At 43.1% G+C, this 22971-nt stretch overlaps 1 long non-coding RNA gene across 2 annotated transcripts in view; it reads right to left on the reverse strand.

Annotated features, from left to right (window-relative positions):
- The window catches only part of LOC134957080 (uncharacterized), a 46001-nt gene extending 23445 nt beyond the window's left edge, over positions 1 to 22556 (reverse strand). The window contains exon 1 of one of the 2 annotated variants that reach the window (XR_010186442.1): positions 22491 to 22556. This is a non-coding gene — a long non-coding RNA (uncharacterized LOC134957080). The remainder of the gene's footprint in view (positions 1 to 22490) is intronic. The other variant, XR_010186441.1, reaches the window with a different exon arrangement.
- Between the last annotated feature and the right edge of the window lie 415 nt (positions 22557 to 22971).

Here is a 22971-nt window from a genome sequence, read left to right on the forward strand (position 1 = left end):
CACACGCCCATAAAATGGCCTGTTTCCGCCCAGTAACACCCATTTCCTGTCAATCACATTACGATCGCCAGACCGATGAAAAAGCCGTGAGTAAAATTCCTAACTGCATAGCAAATTTACTTGGCGCAGTCGCAGTGCGGACATTGCGCATGCGCATTAAGCGGAAAATCGCTGCGATGCGAAGATTTTTACCGAGCGAACAACTCGGAATGAGGGCCCATGTGCAGTGCAGGTGTGGCAGATATAACATGTGCAGAGAGAGTTAGATTTTGGTGGGTTATTTTATTTCTGTGCAGGGTAAATACTGGCTGCTTTATTTTTACATTGCAATTTAGATTTCAGTTTGAACACACCCCACCCAAATATAACTCTCTCTACACATGTTTTATCTGCCCACCCCTGCAGTGCACATGGTTTTGCCCATCTGCTAACAAATTTGCAACTCTGAATTAGACCCAAAGGGGGTCATTCCGAGTTAATCGCACGCTGCAACTTTTTGCAGCCCGTGCGATCAACTAGATGCCACCTATGGGGGAGTGATCACTTGTGCAGCCCTGCTATGCAAAAAAAGTTTTGTGTAGAACAAGACCAAGGTAAGAGTAACTTACCCTGTGCGATCAATCCAGCGTTACAGGTCCCAGAATTGACATCAGACATCCGCCCTTCAAACGCTTGGACACGTCTGTGTTCTCCGCACCACTCCCAGAAAACGGTCAGTTGATGCCCTCGATCGCCTTCTTCCTGTCAATCTTCTTGCGATCACGGCAGCGATCGCTTTCTTCATTCTTCTTGTCATTGCCCAGCGACGGCCGTCGCTGGGCAACAACGCGCCTGCGCATTGCGGCCACCGCACATGCGCAGTACCGACCCGTTCGCACCGCTGTGAAAAACAGCAGCATGCGAGTGGGTCGCAATGACCCCCATAGTCTTGCACACCCATTTGTCTTTGCCAATGCATAACATAGGCAGAAAGTTCACTTCAGTGACAGCATTCTCCTTTCCTAACTCTACTCTCTTATTCATAAAGGTGTCTTCTTTTAGAAATTGTATACAAAATATTAAGCATGTGTCAGCAGTGAGACGCGCCGGCTCCCGGCCGTTGCTAGGCAATGGGGCCGGTGCGCCATTTCCGCCTCTGGTTCCCCAGCTGGTTGCATGACAACCAGGGACGCCAGGCGGCCACCCTGCACAGCTGTCCCGGCGGTTGCTAAGCGGCCGGGACGCTGTGCGCAGCGCGCCCAGAAGCAGCTGGCGCAATCAAGACCCGGGGGCTGGGCTGCCTGATTGGTCTGTCAGGCTTCCGCCATCGCTGTCCTCGCCAAAATACGATGGGGTTGTGTTTGGCGTCTGGACAGCGTCGCTTCTGTTATAGTTTGTCTTGGCGGCCGCGCCGCACATACCTTTCTTGTAGTGTTCAGTAGTTTCCCCTATCTCTGTGTTTCCCCTTGTTCTCTCCCCGTCTCAGTTTACGCCTTGTCTCCAATTAAGACCGGGGGGCATCGGAGTTGGGCAGACCTAATCCGCCCTTCAAACGCGGCTGCCGTGTGCTCAAGAAAACATAGTCCCGCAGGCGTAGACCGACCACGTAGGGGAGACAACAAAGTCAGGGTTTCCATAGGGGTTGCTGCTGAACTCAGTTCCAACAGCAGCATCACGTTCCTGTACTTGGAGCTTATCCACCCTGTCTCTTGAGTACCAAGTACAGTGAACGTAACAGCATGATCACTTGTTTAATTAATTTTAGGAACTACACCTGCATGGAAGTATTTCCTTCATCTCAAGAGTTTATTTTATTTTGGTAATTACACCAAGAGATGGGTGAAACTATTGAATTGATTTTGAAATTGAACTGAAATTCAGAAATTAAGTCATGAATAGGAGTCACCCAAAATGTGCCGTATAATCTCCTCCTGGAAAATCAGGCCAATAACAGTTCATTGAATATAATGATGCCGTTCAGGAAAAGCCAATTGTCTATAGCTGTATAAAAGCAGCTTATAGCACTTCCGGCAATGGTACTTCACTATTGCTACTAGGGAAATGTCTATGATGCTATTATTTGTGAAGATGAGATGTAAGTTGTGACTTATCAGTGACTCCTGATTATTCTAGTTTCCACCTTAACCTTTGTTCTATTCAAACTTGATACATATAAAATCTACTTAGTTAGCCTGTTAGCAACTCAAATCTATTAAAGTCCAGTCAATTTGTATATTATTAATTGACTGGACTTTTTACATTTAATTTAGAACTTTAATAATACACAACCCCTTGTTTTTCACTTGTATAATCCAAGTAGGAGTTCAAATACCCAGTCAGTACATTGCTTGCTGTTTCCACTGCTGTATTAACAAGAGAGCCTATTAGCTATAGCTATCTATCTAAGTGCTCAGATACCCAGACAATATATTGGCATCTCAACTGGTGTACAGTATGTTTATAGAGCATTGGCTCCTGCTAAAAACCCTATTACTTACCATATTGCATGTTTCACAAACATTAGTATTATGGAATGGTTAGCCAATGTTTTCAGATGAGATGACAATGAAAATTGTAAATCTCTATCCCCTTTTTCACATTGTGATAAAGAACTTTATCAACATAGTCAGACCCTTCAGACTTTGAAGACATCATGAGTGGCATAGATGCATATGACTTTGCATTGTCTGTAGTTGCTCAAAGTTTTCTAGGCTCAGCTACAGAGCATGCACACTGTGAGACATCACATGGTCCATCTACTAAATGAGCCTGGGGGGAGGGTTTAGCTAGAAACTACAGGTCGTGCAGTGAGAATAGTGGGGATGGTGGTAGTAAACGAAATGGGGGAGAAGTTGGGGGGAGGGTAAGAGCAGCCGGCAAGGGTATTAACATGGGTTCTAAAAGAGGTTTTACCAAAGCACTAACTAATAATGATTACGGGCCATTGTTGCTACATAAGATGAATGATGTCCCTAACGCAAGGGGAAATACTTATCTTAGTTGTATGTATGTGAACGCTAGAAGCCTTACTGGTTAAAAGGGTGAACTAGAAATACTTGCAGCAAGCAAACAGTTTGATATTATAGGCATTACTGAAACTTGGTGGGACAAATCTCAAAATTAGACAGTCAATCTAGAGGGCTACACGCTGTTTAGGAGAGACAGACTAAATAAAAGGGGTGGAGGGGTGTGTCTTTACGTAATACCATTTTTAAAACCTGATATACAGGAAGATATGCAGGAGGGGACTGTAGACACTGTCAAGACATTATGGGTAGAAATTGCATGCGGGGAAAAAGGAATAAAAAAGTTAATATTGGGTGTATGCTACAGGCTGCCTGGTATTAATGTATCTGATGAGGAATTGTTGCTGAAGCAAACTGAAAGAGCAGCAGGAGTAAAAGACATAGTAGTGGTGGGAGATTTTAACTATCCAGAGATAAACTGGAAAAACGATTCAAGTGACACTGCTAGGGGTAATATGTTTGTAAACACACCTAATGATAACTACTTAGTTCAACTAATTGAGGAACCTACCAGGTACAATGCAATCTTAGACCTGGTATTAACAAACAATGGGGATTTGGTATCCGGTATTATAGTAGGGGAGCCCATAGGAAACAGCGACCACAATATGGTCACATTCAATATAAGTTTTCATACACAGTCCTATACTGGCTCAACTAGGACTCTAAACTTTAGCAAAGCCAACTTTGAAATGATGAGGGAAACTTTGAGGGATATTGAATGGGAATTTTTGTTCCTAGGAAAAAATTCTACGGAGAAATGGGATGTATTAAAATCACTGCTAGCTAAAAATACTCTCAAATTTATTCCTACGAGCAGCAAAAAAAGGAATAAAAATCATAAACCGATGTGGCTTAATAAAAAGATAAAGGAACTTATGGGCAAGAAAAGGCGAGCATTTAAAAATTACAAATCTGACGGGAATGCGGAATCATTCCAGCACTATAAGGACTATAACAAAATATGCAAAAAAGAAATAAGAGCAGCTAAAGTAGAAACTGAAAAACTAGTAGCAAAGGAAAGTAAAGCGAATCCCAAAAAATTATTTAAATACATTAATAGCAAGAGATTAAAGAAGGAGAGTATAGGCCCTTTAAAAGACAAGTTGGGAGTCTTAATCAAAAATGATAGTGACATAGCGGACACACTAAATGAGTTTTTTTCAACAGTATTTACTAGAGAGGACCCAATTCAGGGACTAACACACAATCTCAATAATGAGAATTTCCAACTGATAGGTACTTATTTAAGTGAGGAGGTAGTCTGTGACCGATTAAAACATTTAAAGATTAATAAGTCACCGGGTCCCGATGGAATTCCACCCAAGGGTTCTAATGGAGCTTCACTCTGAACTTGCAAAACTGCTATTTTTGATCTTTAAGGATTCAGTTATATCAGGTATGGTTCCCAAAGACTGGCGTATAGCGGAAGTAGTGCCTATATTCAAAAAGGGAAGTAAAGCTGAACTGGGTAATTATATCAGGTATGGTCAGTTAGTCTTACATCTATAGTGGGGAAAGTACTGGAAGGTATTCTAAGGGATAGTATTCAGAAGTTCCTCGAAGCCAATAAAGTCATTAAAAGGAATCAACGTGGATTTGTGAAGGAAAATCCTGTCAAACCAACTTACCTGGCTTTTATGAAACAGTAAGTGCAAACCTCGATCAGTGTAAAGAGGTGGATGTAATCTTTTTAGACTTTGCCAAAGCTTTCGACACAGTACCACACATGCGACTTATCTACAAGCTACAAGAAATAGGGCTAGGAAGCACAATATGCACTTGGGTCAAAAATTGGTTAGACAATAGGGAGCAGCGCGTTGTGGTCAATGGATCTTTTAAAAAAAATGGACTGAAGTGTTAAGTGGTGTGCCACAAGGCTCGGTACTAGGACCGCTATTGTTCAACATTTTCATTAATGACCTAACAGAAGGTCTAGAGAGCATGGTGTGAATTTTTGCAGATGATACCAAATTGTGTAAGGCTATAAATACAGAGGAGGATGCTGAGTCTCTTCAGAACAACTTAGTTAAATTAGAAGCATGGGCAGTCAAATGGAGAATGCGCTTCAATACAGACAAGTGTAAGGTAATGCACTGTGGTAGCAAGAACAAAATTAACACCTACTGTACATACTGAATGGGGTAAAATTAGGGGATACTGTACTGGAAAAGGACTTAGGTGTTCTCATAGATAGCAAACTAAGCAGCAGTACCCAAAGTAGGATTGCAGCAAAGAAAGCTAATAAGATATTAGCATGCATAAAACGGGGAATTGATGCAAGGAACAAGGGTGTTCTACTCCCATAATATAAATCACTAGTGAGGCTACACCTTGAATACTGTGTGCAATTCTGGGCACCATACTACAAAAAGGATATCCTGGAGCTAGAAAAGATTCAGAGGTGGGCGACAAAACTAATTAAGGGCATGGAGACGCTGGAATACGAGGAAAGGCTTGCAAGACTAGTCATGTTTACACTGGAAAAGAGGAGACTAAGAGGGGACATGATCAACATCTACAAATATATAAGGGGACAATACACAGAGCTTGCACGGGAACTGTTTTTGTTTAGATCAACACAGAGGACTCATGGACACTCGCTTAGGTTAGAGGAGAGGAGATTCCGCACAATACTCCGTAAAGGCTTTTTCGTGGTAAGGACAATACGTGTTTGGAATTCCATGCCTGAGAGAGTTGTAATGGCGGACTCAGTCAACACCTTTAAGAATGGGTTAGATAAATTCCTAATGGATAAGGATATCCAGGGCTATGGTGCATAGTCACGCACAATAGTTACTATAAAAAGAGGGATAAAACGCAATGGCTGACATCAGCATCAGTCAAACTTTTAGACCAATTAATCCTGCATAGGAGACCGCAAATGGGTTGAACTCAATGGACAATTGTCTTTTTTTCAACCTTAGATACTATGTTACTATGTTAGATACTATGTTACTATGACTTGTGTTCAACTCTTACTGTATGTCAGGTTACTGTATGTTGGTTCAACTCTTACTGTATGTCAGGTTACTGTATGTTGGTTCAACTCTTACTGTATGTCAGGTTACTGTATGTTGGTGCAACTCTTACTGTATGTCAGTTTACTATATGTTGGTTCAACTCTTACTGTATGTCAGGTTACTGTATGTTGGTTCAACTCTTACTGTATGTCAGGTTACTATATGTTGGTTCAACTCTTACTGTATGTCAGGTTACTGTATGTTAGTTCAACTCTTACTGTATGTCAGGTTACTATGTTGGTTCAACTCTTACTGTATGTCAGGTTACTATATGTTGGTTCAACTTTTACTGTATGTCTGGTCACTGTATGTTGGTTCAACTCTTACTGTATGTCAGGTTACTATGTTGGTTCAACTCTTACTGTATGTCAGGTTACTATATGTTGGTTCAACTCTTACTGTATGTCAGGTTACTGTGCGTTGGTTCAACTCTTACTGTATGTCAGGTTACTATATGTTGATTCAACTCTTACTGTATGTCAGGTTACTATATGTTGGTTCAACTCTTACTGTATGTCAGGTTACTGTATGTTGGTTCAGGTTACTATATGTTGGTTCAACTCTTACTGTATGTCAGGTTACTATATGTTGGTTCAACTCTTACTGTATGTCAGGTTACTATATGTTGGTTCAACTCTTACTGTATGTCAGGTTACTATATGTTGGTTCAACAATTACTGTATGTCAGGTTAATATATGTTGGTTCAGCTCTCACTGTATGTCAGGTTACTATATGTTGGTTCAACTCTTACTGTATGTCAGGTTACTGTATGTTGGTTCAACTCTTACTGTATGTCAGGTTACTGCATGTTGGTTCAACTCTTACTGTATGTCAGGTTACTATATGTTGGTTCAACTCTTACTATATGTTAGGTTACTATATGTTGGTTCAACTCTTATTGTATGTCAGGTTACTATATGTTTGTTCAACTCTTACTGTATGTCAGGATAATGTATGTTGGTTCAGGTTACTATATGTTGGTTCAACTCTTACTGTATGTCAGGTTACTATATGTTGGTTCAACTCTTACTGTATATCAGGTTACTGTATGTTGGTTCAACTCTTACTGTATGTCAGGTTACTGTATGTTGGTTCAACTCTTACTGTATGTCAGGTTACTGCATGTTGGTTCAACTCTTACTGTATGTCAGGTTACTATGTTGGTTCAACTCTTACTATATGTTAGGTTACTGTATGTTTGTTCAACTCTTATTGTATGTCAGGTTACTGTATGTTGGTTCAACTCTTACTGTATGTCATGTCATAATAGCAGTGAAAATAAAGTACTTTAAAATAAAAAAATAAAGTGATAGTCTCATCATTCACAGTAATTATATTTAGTATTAGAGAAAATTAGGCAATGTAATAGTTACATGCAAGAAGTATGATGAGGATAAAGACTTAGGCTTGGTACACACTAAAACGATGTGTGTCTCAGTGACAGGCAGATGGGTTGTACTGATACATTAAACTGCATGTATGTTGGTGCGATATATCGTTACACTTTCCTGTATACTATCGTATGTGGGGTAGCTGCATCTATTGTGCAGTACATCAGATGGTACGACCCTGAGGCCGACATCAACTATGTGATGTGTACGTGTTGGAATGATATATCAGATGATATGTCGCTTAGTGTGTACCCAGCATTAATGTCCTCCCTTGCTTAAAGATGGTCAAATGAGAATGAAGATTTACCAATTGATAAGCCTAAATGCGGCACAGAAAAAGGATCAAATGTGCATAGACTATAGCCGATCATGAAGTATGCAGTACAAGAAAATAAGCTATTGCAGGGCCAGTGGTATGGAAGTACTGTAGTGCTGATGCACTCTATTTTCATATGTTTAGCATTTAAAAAATGAATATGTAAAAATATGTCAGTTGTATAATTCAAAATAATATGTGCTAGCAAATTATGGGGATATTCAATTGGTGCCGATTTTTTTGGCTAGCCAAAAAAACTGCACTAATTTGACCCACCATATTCACTTGCGGGCATTTTCGCCTGTCTGAATATTTTTTCCCCCATACCATTTCACCTTGTTTTTGGGTCGAAACAGCATGGGCGAAAACGGACCCAAAAACTGGCAAAAACCCCCTGTGGATTCGACAAAACGTGGATTGGCAGTGAATTCGTCGATCCACATGTTTTTCGCCAGTGCCGGCATTTTTGACAAGTCGAAAAAACATAATTGAAATTGAATAGTGTGAATCAAAATTTCCCCTAAAAACTAGAGATGAGCGGGTTCGGTTTCTCTGAATCCGAACCCGCCCGAACTTCATGGTTTTTTTCACGGGTCCGAGCAGACTCGGATCCTCCCGCCTTGCTCGGTTAACCCGAGCGCGCCCGAACGTCATCATGACGCTGTCGGATTCTCGCGAGACTCGGATTCTATATAAGGAGCCGCGCGTCGCCGCCATTTTCACACGTGCATTGAGATTGATAGGGAGAGGACGTGGCTGGCGTCCTCTCCATTTAGATTATAAGAGAGAGAGATTTACTGGAGCTTAGGACTAGGAGGAGTACTGTAGAAGTGTAGAGAGTGCAGAGAGTTTACTAGTGAGTGACCACCAGACAGTGCAGTTTATTTAATATATCCGTTCTCTGCCTGAAAAAAGCGATACACACAGTGACTCAGTCACATACCATATCTGTGTGCACTGCTCAGGCTCAGCCCAGTGTGCTGCATCATCTATATATATTATATATCTGTCTGACTGCTCAGCTCACACAGCTTATAATTGTGGGGGAGACTGGGGAGCACTGCAGTGCCAGTTATAGGTTATAGCAGGAGCCAGGAGTACATAATATTATATAGTGAGTGACCACCAGACAGTGCAGTTTATTTAATATATCCGTTCTCTGCCTGAAAAAAGCGATACACACAGTGACTCAGTCACATACCATATCTGTGTGCACTGCTCAGGCTCAGCCCAGTGCGCTGCATCATCTATATATATTATATATCTGTCTGACTGCTCAGCTCACACAGCTTATAATTGTGGGGGAGACTGGGGAGCACTGCAGTGCCAGTTATAGGTTATAGCAGGAGCCAGGAGTACATAATATTATATTAAAATTAAACAGTGCACACTTTTGCTGCAGGAGTGCCACTGCCAGTGTGACTGACCAGTGACCTGACCACACTGACCACCAGTATAGTTAGTAGTATACTTATATTGTGATTGCCTGAAAAAGTTAAACACTCGTCGTGTGACTTCACTTGTGTGTTGTTTTTTTTTTTATTCTATAAAAATAAAACTCATTCTGCTGACAGACAGTGTCCAGCAGGTCCGTCATTATATAATATATAATATATACCTGTCCGGCTGCAGTAGTGATATATATATATTTTTTATATCATTTATCATCCAGTCGCAGCAGACACAGTACGGTAGTTCACGGCTGTGGCTACCTCTGTGTCTGCACTCGGCAGGCAGTCCGTCCATAATTGTATACCACCTAACCGTGGTTTTTTTTTCTTCTTTATACATACATACTACTACGACATCTCTTTATCAACCAGTCTATATTAGCAGCAGACACAGTACAGTACGGTAGTTCACGGCTGTGGCTACCTCTGTGTCTGCACTCGGCAGGCAGTCCGTCCATAATTGTATACCACCTAACCGTGGTTTTTTTTTCTTTCTTCTTTATACATACATAGTTACATAGACATCTCTTTATCAACCAGTCTATATTAGCAGCAGACACAGTACAGTACGGTAGTTCACAGCTGTGGCTACCTCTGTGTCTGCACTCGGCAGGCAGTCCGTCCATAATTGTATACCACCTAACCGTGGTTTTTTTTTCTTTCTTCTTTATACATACATAGTTACATAGACATCTCTTTATCAACCAGTCTATATTAGCAGCAGACACAGTACAGTACGGTAGTTCACGGCTGTGGCTACCTCTGTGTCTGCACTCGGCAGGCAGTCCGTCCATAATTGTATACCACCTAACCGTGGTTTTTTTTTCTTTCTTCTTTATACATACATAGTTACATAGACATCTCTTTATCAACCAGTCTATATTAGCAGCAGACACAGTACAGTACGGTAGTTCACGGCTGTGGCTACCTCTGTGTCTGCACTCGGCAGGCAGTCCGTCCATAATTGTATACCACCTAACCGTGGTTTTTTTTTCTTTCTTCTTTATACATACATACTACTACGACATCTCTTTATCAACCAGTCTATATTATTAGCAGCAGACACAGTACAGTACGGTAGTTCACGGCAGTGGCTACCTCTGTGTCTGCACTCGGCAGGCAGTCCGTCCATAATTGTATACCACCTAACCGTGGTTTTTTTTTCTTTCTTCTTTATACATACATAGTTACATAGACATCTCTTTATCAACCAGTCTATATTAGCAGCAGACACAGTACAGTACGGTAGTTCACGGCTGTGGCTACCTCTGTGTCTGCACTCGGCAGGCAGTCCATAATTGTATACTAGTATCCATCTCCATTGTTTACCTGAGGTGCCTTTTAGTTGTGCCTATTAAAATATGGAGAACAAAAATGTTGAGGTTCCAAAATTAGGGAAAGATCAAGATCCACTTCCACCTCGTGCTGAAGCTGCTGCCTCTAGTCATGGCCGAGACGATGAAATGCCAGCAACGTCGTCTGCCAAGGCCGATGCCCAATGTCATAATACAGAGCATGTCAAATCCAAAACACCAAATATCAGTAAAAAAAGGACTCCAAAACCTAAAATAAAATTGTCGGAGGAGAAGCGTAAACTTGCCAATATGCCATTTACCACACGGAGTGGCAAGGAACGGCTGAGGCCCTGGCCTATGTTCATGGCTAGTGGTTCAGCTTCACATGAGGATGGAAGCACTCAGCCTCTCGCTAGAAAACTGAAAAGACTCAAGCTGGCAAAAGCACCGCAAAGAACTGTGCGTTCTTCGAAATCCCAAATCCACAAGGAGAGTCCAATTGTGTCGGTTGCGATGCCTGACCTTCCCAACACTGGACATGAAGAGCATGCGCCTTCCACCATTTGCACGCCCCCTGCAAGTGCTGGAAGGAGCACCCGCAGTCCAGTTCCTGATAGTCAGATTGAAGATGAAGATGTTGAAGTACACCAGGATGAGGAGGATATGGGTGTTGCTGGCGCTGGGGAGGAAATTGACCAGGAGGATTCTGATGGTGAGGTGGTTTGTTTAAGTCAGGCACCCGGGGAGACACCTGTTGTCCGTGGGAGGAATATGGCCGTTGACATGCCTGGTGAAAATACCAAAAAAATCAGCTCTTCAGTGTGGAGGTATTTCAACAGAAAAGCGGACAACAGGTGTCAAGCCGTGTGTTGCCTTTGTCAAGCTGTAATAAGTAGGGGTAAGGACGTTAACCACCTCGGAACATCCTCCCTTATACGTCACCTGCAGCGCATTCATAATAAGTCAGTGACAAGTTCAAAAACTTTGGGCGACAGCGGAAGCAGTCCACTGACCAGTAAATCCCTTCCTCTTGTAACCAAGCTCACGCAAACCACCCCACCAACTCCCTCAGTGTCAATTTCCTCCTTCCCCAGGAATGCCAATAGTCCTGCAGGCCATGTCACTGGCAATTCTGACGAGTCCTCTCCTGCCTGGGATTCCTCCGATGCATCCTTGCGTGTAACGCCTACTGCTGCTGGCGCTGCTGTTGTTGCTGCTGGGAGTCGATGGTCATCCCAGAGGGGAAGTCGTAAGCCCACTTGTACTACTTCCAGTAAGCAATTGACTGTCCAACAGTCCTTTGCGAGGAAGATGAAATATCACAGCAGTCATCCTGCTGCAAAGCGTATAACTGAGGCCTTGACAACTATGTTGGTGTTAGACGTGCGTCCGGTATCCGCCGTTAGTTCACAGGGAACTAGACAATTTATTGAGGCAGTGTGCCCCCGTTACCAAATACCATCTAGGTTCCACTTCTCTAGGCAGGCGATACCGAGAATGTACACGGACGTCAGAAAAAGACTCACCAGTGTCCTAAAAAATGCAGTTGTACCCAATGTCCACTTAACCACGGACATGTGGACAAGTGGAGCAGGGCAGGGTCAGGACTATATGACTGTGACAGCCCACTGGGTAGATGTATGGACTCCCGCCGCAAGAACAGCAGCGGCGGCACCAGTAGCAGCATCTCGCAAACGCCAACTCTTTCCTAGGCAGGCTACGCTTTGTATCACCGCTTTCCAGAATACGCACACAGCTGAAAACCTCTTACGGCAACTGAGGAAGATCATCGCGGAATGGCTTACCCCAATTGGACTCTCCTGTGGATTTGTGGCATCGGACAACGCCAGCAATATTGTGTGTGCATTAAATATGGGCAAATTCCAGCACGTCCCATGTTTTGCACATACCTTGAATTTGGTGGTGCAGAATTTTTTAAAAAACGACAGGGGCGTGCAAGAGATGCTGTCGGTGGCCAGAAGAATTGCGGGACACTTTCGGCGTACAGGCACCACGTACAGAAGACTGGAGCACCACCAAAAACTACTGAACCTGCCCTGCCATCATCTGAAGCAAGAAGTGGTAACGAGGTGGAATTCAACCCTCTATATGCTTCAGAGGTTGGAGGAGCAGCAAAAGGCCATTCAAGCCTATACAATTGAGCACGATATAGTAGGTGGAATGCACCTGTCTCAAGCGCAGTGGAGAATGATTTCAACGTTGTGCAAGGTTCTGATGCCCTTTGAACTTGCCACACGTGAAGTCAGTTCAGACACTGCCAGCCTGAGTCAGGTCATTCCCCTCATCAGGCTTTTGCAGAAGAAGCTGGAGACATTGAAGGAGGAGCTAACACGGAGCGATTCCGCTAGGCATGTGGGACTTGTGGATGGAGCCCTTAATTCGCTTAACAAGGATTCACGGGTGGTCAATCTGTTGAAATCAGAGCACTACATTTTGGCCACCGTGCTCGATCCTAGATTTAAAGCCTACCTTGGATCTCTCTTTCCGGCAGACACAAGTCTGCTGGGGTTGAAAGACCTGCTGGTGACAAAATTGTCAAGTCAAGCGGAACGCGACCTGTCAACATCTCCTCCTTCACATTCTCCCGCAACTGGGGGTGCGAGGAAAAGGCTCAGAATTCCGAGCCCACCCGCTGGCGGTGATGCAGGGCAGTCTGGAGCGACTGCTGATGCTGACATCTGGTCCGGACTGAAGGACCTGACAACGATTACGGACATGTCGTCTACTGTCACTGCATATGATTCTCTCAACATTGATAGAATGGTGGAGGATTATATGAGTGACCGCATCCAAGTAGGCACGTCACACAGTCCGTACTTATACTGGCAGGAAAAAGAGGCAATTTGGAGGCCCTTGCACAAACTGGCTTTATTCTACCTAAGTTGCCCTCCCACAAGTGTGTACTCCGAAAGAGTGTTTAGTGCCGCCGCTCACCTTGTCAGCAATCGGCGTACGAGGTTACATCCAGAAAATGTGGAGAAGATGATGTTCATTAAAATGAATTATAATCAATTCCTCCGCGGAGACATTGACCAGCAGCAATTGCCTCCACAAAGTACACAGGGAGCTGAGATGGTGGATTCCAGTGGGGACGAATTGATAATCTGTGAGAAGGGGGATGTACACGGTGATATATCGGAGGGTGATGATGAGGTGGACATCTTGCCTCTGTAGAGCCAGTTTGTGCAAGGAGAGATTAATTGCTTCTTTTTTGGGGGGGGTCCAAACCAACCCGTCATATCAGTCACAGTCGTGTGGCAGACCCTGTCACTGAAATGATGGGTTGGTTAAAGTGTGCATGTCCTGTTTTGTTTATACAACATAAGGGTGGGTGGGAGGGCCCAAGGACAATTCCATCTTGCACCTCTTTTTTCTTTTCTTTTTCTTTGCATCATGTGCTGATTGGGGAGGGTTTTTTGGAAGGGACATCCTGCGTGACACTGCAGTGCCACTCCTAAATGGGCCCGGTGTTTGTGTCGGCCACTAGGGTCGCTAATCTTACTCACACAGTCAGCTACCTCATTGCGCCTCTTTTTTTCTTTGCGTCATGTGCTGTTTGGGGAGGGTTTTTTGGAAGGGACATCCTGCGTGACACTGCAGTGCCACTCCTAGATGGGCCCGGTGTTTGTGTCGGCCACTAGGGTCGCTAATCTTACTCACACAGCTACCTCATTGCGCCTCTTTTTTTCTTTGCGTCATGTGCTGTTTGGGGAGGGTTTTTTGGAAGGGCCATCCTGCGTGACACTGCAGTGCCACTCCTAGATGGGCCCGGTGTTTGTGTCGGCCACTAGGGTCGCTAATCTTACTCACACAGCTACCTCATTGCGCCTCTTTTTTTCTTTGCGTCATGTGCTGTTTGGGGAGGGTTTTTTGGAAGGGACATCCTGCGTGACACTGCAGTGCCACTCCTAGATGGGCCCGGTGTTTGTGTCGGCCACTAGGGTCGCTTATCTTACTCACACAGCGACCTCGGTGCAAATTTTAGGACTAAAAATAATATTGTGAGGTGTGAGGTATTCAGAATAGACTGAAAATGAGTGTAAATTATGGTTTTTGAGGTTAATAATACTTTGGGATCAAAATGACCCCCAAATTCTATGATTTAAGCTGTTTTTTAGTGTTTTTTGAAAAAAACACCCGAATCCAAAACACACCCGAATCCGACAAAAAAAATTCGGTGAGGTTTTGCCAAAACGCGTTCGAACCCAAAACACGGCCGCGGAACCGAACCCAAAACCAAAACACAAAACCCGAAAAATTTCAGGCGCTCATCTCTACTAAAAACATTGAAAAATTCTGTTTTTTGACTTGTTGACAAAAGATCAGCCAAAGCTGCCATAGAGAAGAGATGAAACATAAGCTCTGATCCATCATATGGAAGGGTATCATAGCTTCACTTGTGAGAAATACACAAGACTTGATGTATCGGATGGCAGCTCTACAAATGAAAATGAATATGTCATTCAGAACTGTAGTCCTCACTGATCGAGATGAGAGAGTGGATGATTAGTCTATGAATTTTGACAGCTCTGCAGGATGTGACAATTCTGCATAGAGCCAATGGAGGTACAAGCAGAAATCAAATACCATAATTGCGCATATTTGAGCAGCGTGAGTTACCAGCAGCAGCTTGTGTGTAATTGGATCTGTCCCAAAACATTTACCTGTACACAATTGTGAAGTGCAAACTCTCAGTTACCACCACTTAGAGGGCAATTCAAATAGCACCATCAATTTAACCGTGGTGAAAAAGGGTGGTAGCATCGAGCTTTAATCACTGGGCTATTCAATTGCACTCCTGTTTTCAGCCAACACCCTTTTTAACACCCATTAAATTAATATTTTATTGGGCAATAACATGTGTTAATGGGTGTTATCACATAGAACCAATGATAAGTTCACGGACCTATGCGTTAACACGTTTGTGGCACCTGTTAACACACTATTTGTCTGGGATTTTTTCTGAGCCTGCTGGAAACATTCCCCCCACCCCTACCACACACACACACACACACACACACACACACACACACACTTCCCAATAACTGCTTCCTTCGGGACTAATTGGATAGCCCCAGGGAATCAATTAGACCATGGTAAATTAGGGCAGCTGATTGAATTCTCCTGATAAAATTCCAAACCATCCATTGCTGCTAACCACCACTGCTGGAAGTACTATGGCGGAAAAGTGCAATAAGACCAGGGGTGTAGCAAGGGTGGCTCCAGTGGAACGCAAGCCGGAAAAGTTAGAGGTCACTCCGCCGCCTGCTCACCCCCGCCTTCTGCCCGCTATACCACACTGACTCGGACTCTAAGACTAGGTAGGAAGCAGGGTAGGTCAGAGGAGATAGCAGGAGACACTGAAAGCCGACACATGCCGGAGCTCTGCCACCCTCCTTATATGTTTCACTGTCTGCTTGTAGCTGTGCAGCAGGTTACTTCTGTCCTGCTACACCACTCTCTGCCCCGACTGCTGCAGCACCTCCTTCTGCCACGGCTACTGCAGCACTTCTCTTTGTCCCAGCTATTGCAGCATCTCTCTCTGTTCCAGCTGCTGCAGCACCTTTTTCTGCCCTAGGTGCTGCAGCACCTATCTCTGCCACAGCTGCTGCAGCACCTCTTCCTGCCTCGGGTGCTGCGGCACCCGTCTCTGCCCCAGGCTGCTGTTGCAGCACCTCTCTCTGCATAAGAAGCTGCAGAGTAACATTTATAAGCGGCTCTACTATGGCATAACCTCCCCTATATTTTTGTTGCGCTACTTTGGTGCGCACTGTCCCACTGACGGGCGCCCCCAAAAAAAATTCACCCTGAGATCCACAAGGTCTAGAACCGGCCCTGTCACCAATTTTGGATTTTTCAATATTTTTTCTTTTCAAATGTAACATGCACCCAATTCAGTATAGGGGAGGGGGCGCCAAAACATACTGTTGCTCCAGGCACCATGGCATCTAGCTACACCTCTGAACAAGACACATCCTTGGGAACTCTGGAATTACTTGATTGTTGAGAACCATGATAGCAAGTTTCTAGCACTATTTACTATCAACATAATGTTACTTGCTTTATATTAAGACACCAAATAATTCCTTAATTTGTAACATTTAACATTTAAATACACAATTGAACTTGCACTTGTTGTGTTGTTCTGTCTGCAGCTCTCACAAAGGTTGTAGATAACTGTTAGGCAGTGATCTGAGATCACAGAAGATACTTTGCTGAACTTTATTCAAAAACACTAATAATGAAAAACAGATTTGACAAATCCATTTAATTCGTTATTTTTGACCTGCCATACTTGTTTTTCTGAAGTATCTAAATATTAGGTGGCCGGACAAGGCACATCATGGGGTACCAGACCTCAGTGGGTGACACGCTGTATATTTCTTTTCAACCTTTCTCATGTCTTTATCAGTTTGTTTTCCCCTATTTTCTAGTAAAGGAAACCTATGATGTACAAATCCCGCTCCAGGGAAAGCAGAATTCGTCTTGAAGTTATAAAGATGCTGTTATCTCACAATGTTTCCCAAATCACACAGAGCCCTATTTATTTGATGTGTAGCAGGTGAAATATGTCAAGAAACGTATTGTAAACTGATAGCACAACAACAGACGGAAACAGATGGCCGATCTTATTGAACCTGTGGCATATTTCCAGATTCTATCTCAGAAGTACTATCACATTTAGCTTTGAGTTACCATAGCAACATGACACTAGCAGGAGACTTTACAGAATTGCTAGTAATGTGCACTACAGTAGTAAATAACCATAAAACACATTAGATAAATGTTTATTAAATGTGCATATATACATTATACAGGAACTTTAATAGAAAACAATAACTGTGAGCAACTATTCCATTAAAGATTCCACATTCAGGGGCTAATGCAGGGGGATGCAGGGTGGATCGGTGCTGTGGATCGCAGTGGATCTGAATGTATATGCTAATGCAACAGGTGGCAGTGGCGGTTCCAGAGGTGGGGTTGCAGCACAGTCCAAAATTCAAATAGGGAAACAACACCAACTGCCACTCTAAGAGCTGCCAAGCATCACAATGCGGGACTCATTTGGAGTTGGACTGGCTCCCTTATTTGAATTTTGGACTGCGCTGGAGCCCCTCCTCTGTAACCGCCATTGGCAGGTGGCATCTCTTTGTATATAGACACCCACTGCTGGCTTTTCATATCCGAAGACGCAGCGTCTGATCCACAGTGTAAACATTGGCCGGCTTATTGTACATCTAAGAAAGCCTCAGGTTACTCCGGATGTTTGGCAAAATTACGCCGCAAATCTAGATGCGAGGACAAAGCCACTGGCTTCGGCGCACCCAGAAAATTGTCCCCATTGTTTAGAACGCACCCTGTTGCCTTCCCTAAATGAGAAAAGCATGTCAATCATGCTGAGGCTTATGGGGCACTGCGACTGTGTCTCAGCTGTATGGAGGCACACGTGCACCACAACAACTCTGATGCGTGCACTGTCCTCCAAACATCGCCAAACTGCAAAAACATTGAAACAGCATCTACTTCTGAATCAGCTCCTTAACCAGGAGTATAGGGGAAAATGATAAAGGCAATATACCTAATTTAGTAAGGATTGCAAATTCTGCTAATAAGCAGAATTTGCAATCCTTTTGCTAGCAAGCTGGGGGCCGCCCATCTCAGGGCAAGGCCACCCAGCTATGCTGACTGCCGCCCCCCCCCACACCTTCAACAAGCAGAAATTGTGAATGAATCACAATTTCTGCTTGTTTGCAGAAATATAAGATGCCTCCTGCCGACACAGCTTAGCTGCACCTGCAGGAGGCCTGCCGCCATGTTCCCGGTCATGGTGGCCGCGATCATGCCCATGACATGCCCGCACTCGTGCCACATCGCCCCCACAATGCTACGTCTCTGCCCTGGAAATGGAGCGTTGCCGCCACCCCGCCCCACGACTGCTTCTGCATGATTGACAGGCATAGGCAATCGCATTTTTCTGCACCCTCCCCCTCAGAAAATGCTGCCACATGTGCAGGATGGGATCGTAAAAATTCTCCCTTTGGCGACCTTGATCTGTTGGTGCAGGGTCAAAAACTGGGGTGTAAGGTAGCCTTTTCAGGTGAGATCACACCCATTTTGTGAGGCCACTCCCATTTTAGAGAGGCCACACACTCTTGCCGGGAGCGCGCACTCAAATTAGTATTTCTTATATCCACGGGGGAGGGTGCATCTTTTTTAATGCCAATGGGGGGGGGGGGAGGGTTAAGTCTTGCACTGGGAGCCAAATTGGCTAGAAACAGCCCTGGTCCCGTGGTTACATGCAGCCCTATGAGCATTTACCTGCACTCTCTGGTTGATATCTACTTTACTCTAAATTGCAGTGTTATATTGTATATCAGCTTTCTGATAAGTCTTTATAGATGTGTCTTTTTCTTTCATTAATTGTATTGTTTAACTTAGTGTATTACTGATACTAAGTGGTAATTGTACTACTTCTCAAAGCCACCCCGCATTCATTAGCAGTATTTAAAGGGGCAATAGTAGTAAATCCAAAGCATGCCTTGTTTTGTATTTAATATTATTGCCCCTTTAAATCCAGCCATGACTTTAAAATGTGCCTCTTAGTAAATTTACCCCCAAGTGTAATGTGCAGTTATTATGAAGATATCTATGCTTCTCGTGAAGACTATGTGGTTGCCTTTCACTGCTCTAATATCTTCCAATAACCATATACAAAATAAATCAAAGTATCATTTTAATGCTTGCCTCTTGGGTTTTGGCTTATTAACCTGCATGGAACGTTTTTATCATTCATTATTTGGCTGCAACATCCGTGGTTTACAAGTGAATGGTGAGATATTGATTTTTTTCACCACATACTACGAAAAATCCACCCAGAGTCCAGGTCATATGTGATGTACCCTGCATTCCTCCAACTTAAGGTATTATCATGATATTATTTAATGGGATTCCTGTTACCAGTATATATCAGCATATTGTATGATTTCACACAGTATGTATATATAAGGCTAAGCTGAATCACATGGGACTGAATTAAATATATATTTTACCTTCAATTAAACCATGGGGTTGTAGTTGGCATTCCGACGATTAGAATGCCAGCAGTTAGAAGACTGATGCCAGAATCCCAATACCCATCAGAATCTCAACACCAGAATCCTGACAGTCAACATCATAAATGTACTATACTGTAAGTATACCAGGGAGGGTAATGGTTAGGCTGCGGGAAGGAGGGTTAGGGAGAAGAGTTAGCATACTTATCAACAAGGGGTCAGGATTCTGACCGTCGGGAAGCCGCTATTGGTCTTGTGACTACCGGCACTGAAATCCCGTACCAAACTGCAACCATGACTACAAATCCTGGGCGATTGAGTCTTTTACATATTAAAACTATCTAACTATCTATCTATCTATCTATCTATCTATCTATCTATCTATCTATCTATCTATCTACACATATACTGTATAACTTTTCAAGTCTACAGAAGACTTATTTCCCCAGCACTTGCACAGTTATAATAGAATTATATATGATGTACTGAAGTTTTACGAGGCACACAAATTCAGTTCAAGACATTACTCATAGCATATCTTAATTTAATAAGAATATCACATATATAATGTATTTTCTATGGGTCATTTATCAAAAATATTTCATAAAGTATAACCAAGAATTCATGCAAACACCATCTCGTGTATTGCATACTCAGACAAGGAGAAATCAGAGAACTCCCATAGACCCACAGGCAAACACACAAGGTGGGGGTTTCCAAGTGGTTGATTTCAGACCAAAAGAATAAAAAACTTGCTGCAGAAAGTCTGCAAAATACACTTTTTGTACTCAGATTGTTTTACAAAAATGACAAGTATGGTTATGTCAGAGTTTCTCATACATATATAAACATATACGCACAAATATGTAAATAATAAACAGATAATATATTTTTCCTGTGTATGTCGACTCCTCAACATAAAAACATCACTTTTCTCTCCATAGCTTTGTCTAAGCCCTATAACATCTTATAATGGCTTATGACTTATTCCATACCATATTAAGGGCCTAATTCAAGGTTGTTAACAAAAGCAATATCTTCCTCTAATGGGCAAAACCGTATGCACTGCAGGCGGGGCAGATATAACATGTGCAGAGAGAGTTAAGCCCCATACACACGGGGAGAGATGTGTGCTGAGCGATCTATCAGTGACCCCTCAGCACACAATGCGCGACCTGCTATATTGTGCCTGCATGCAGGCCAATCTAGCACCGTTGATAGCGACACGCGGGTCCGCGCATCGCTATCGCTGTGGGGCATACACACGGAGAGATCCGTGCTTAAGTTCTAAGCAATCTAGTCAGATTGCTTAGATTTAAGCACTGATCTCTCTGTGGGTACCCCCCTTTAGATTTGGGTGGAGTGTGTTCAAACTGAAATCTACATTGCAGTGTAAAAATAACGCAGCCAGTATTTACCCTGCACAGAAACAATAACCCACCCAAATCTAACTCTCTCTGCACATGTTACATCTACCCCACCTGCACTGCACATGGTTTTGCCAATTAGAGGAAGATTTTGCTTTTGCAATTAACCTTGAATTAGGCCCTAAGAGCTTAATTTATCATGAGTTGTAATTTTGCGAAAATTCACACAACTACAACTCTCTCCACTAACATGCAGGGGGCCGCCCAGCACAGGGCAAGACAGTCCCGCATGCCAGGTCCTGCCCCCACCCCACCTGCGCTAAGGGAAGTTCTCACATGTTTAGGGTTGCTCCCTTCCTCCACAGCCTAGCTGTCGTCGGGCAGCCATATTTTGAGTCACAGCGGCATTGACCCAGGTTGTTTTGGCAGTGTGAAAGGAGTAATTCTCAGTTACTTTAGTGAGTCTTCACTGAAAGAACAGCTTCCATTTTTCACTTGGCCATCTGTCTTAGGCCCTCATTCCGAGTTGATCGCTCGCTTGCTGCTTTTAGCAGCAGTGCACACGCTAAGCCGCCGTCCTCTGGTGGTGTATCTTAGCTTAGCAGAAGTGCGAAGGAAAGGTTAGCAGAACAGTGCTGAAATTTTTTCAAGCAGTTTCAGAGTAGCTGCAGACCTACTCCTTCCTTGCGATCACTTCAGTCTGTTTAGTTCCTGCTTTGACATCACAAACACGCCCTGCGTTCGGCCAGCCACTTCCCCGTTTCCCCAGGCACGCCTGCGTTTTACCTGACACACCTGCGTTTTTTTAGCACACTCCCTGAAAACGGTCAGTTACCTCCCAGAAACACCCACTTCCTGTCAATCACTAACTGATCAGCAGAGCGACTGAAAAGCGTCGCTCGACCTTGTGTAAAACTGCATAGTTTTTTGTGAAAGTACTTCGTGCGTGCGCACTGCGGCCCGTACGCATGTGCAGAAATGCTGATTTTTTTGCCTGATCGCTACGCTGCGAACAACGGCAGCTAGCGATCACCTCGGAATGACCCTCTTAGTCCTCTGCCTAATACAATGTAAACAACAACCTCATACTTTGTCAATCTACAACTGGCCCTCTTAACTTTTTTGCCTCTTGCAATGAATATAGGCAATGTGTCAGCTTTCTGAGCCCTACAGTATACTGAGCTCCCAATCTCCTGGGTCTGAAATTAGGAACAATTAGCTTGCACTCATCACAATACTTTTGCGCAATTCTACAGTAGGTAATCAGTTTGCCATTGTGATGGTATTGAGTTATTTTCTGCTCTTTAAAAATGCATATAATATGTCTTAAGCACTTGAGGACCTACAGAATGCTTTTAGTTGATCATGCTCAATAATTAGATTTGGCCATTAACATTGGTGTGAAAATTGTAAAGTACCTAAAAATTAAGAAAAAATGAATGGAAAATATTTTTTCTTTTAAAGTTGATACTTGATCCAAGCTGCATTTTACAAAAATGTAACATATGCTATAATGGTATTATAAAGATTTGTATTTGCATAGCTGAAAGCCAAAACATGCCCTTACCGTATAAAAAAGGATAATTCGTAATGAAAAGGTGACTCTTCTCCTACATCTGGTGTGACTGTTTCTGAAAGTATTTTAAAAATTACAGTCATATATTTCATCGGATGAAAATTGCTATTTAATGTCTACAAAATAGCATGCTGACACAGATAAATGTTTTGCCTAGATTTCCCTCATGCAATTAATTAAATTGCTGATAATCAAGTATAGTATAATTAATGTTTTGCAAATATAGAAAGTAATAAGCACAGTTAACTTCAAATATATTTGAGTGTCTAAAGTCCAAACTACAGTATCTAAGAAAATAGGAGTCAAGAAAAAAAGACTCAATTTAAAGGTATCTGTTGTTATGATCTTTCACTATATTGGCACCCACCATTACATATAAAGCCTATTTAATTTTGTATGAACTTCTCAGTATCGTATCTTTGCATATGAACATGATGCACAGTGAAACTTCTTATTGAGATTAAATTCTCAG

The sequence above is a fragment of the Pseudophryne corroboree genome, chromosome 9, assembly GCF_028390025.1.
Source record: "Pseudophryne corroboree isolate aPseCor3 chromosome 9, aPseCor3.hap2, whole genome shotgun sequence".
NCBI lineage: Eukaryota > Metazoa > Chordata > Amphibia > Anura > Myobatrachidae > Pseudophryne > Pseudophryne corroboree.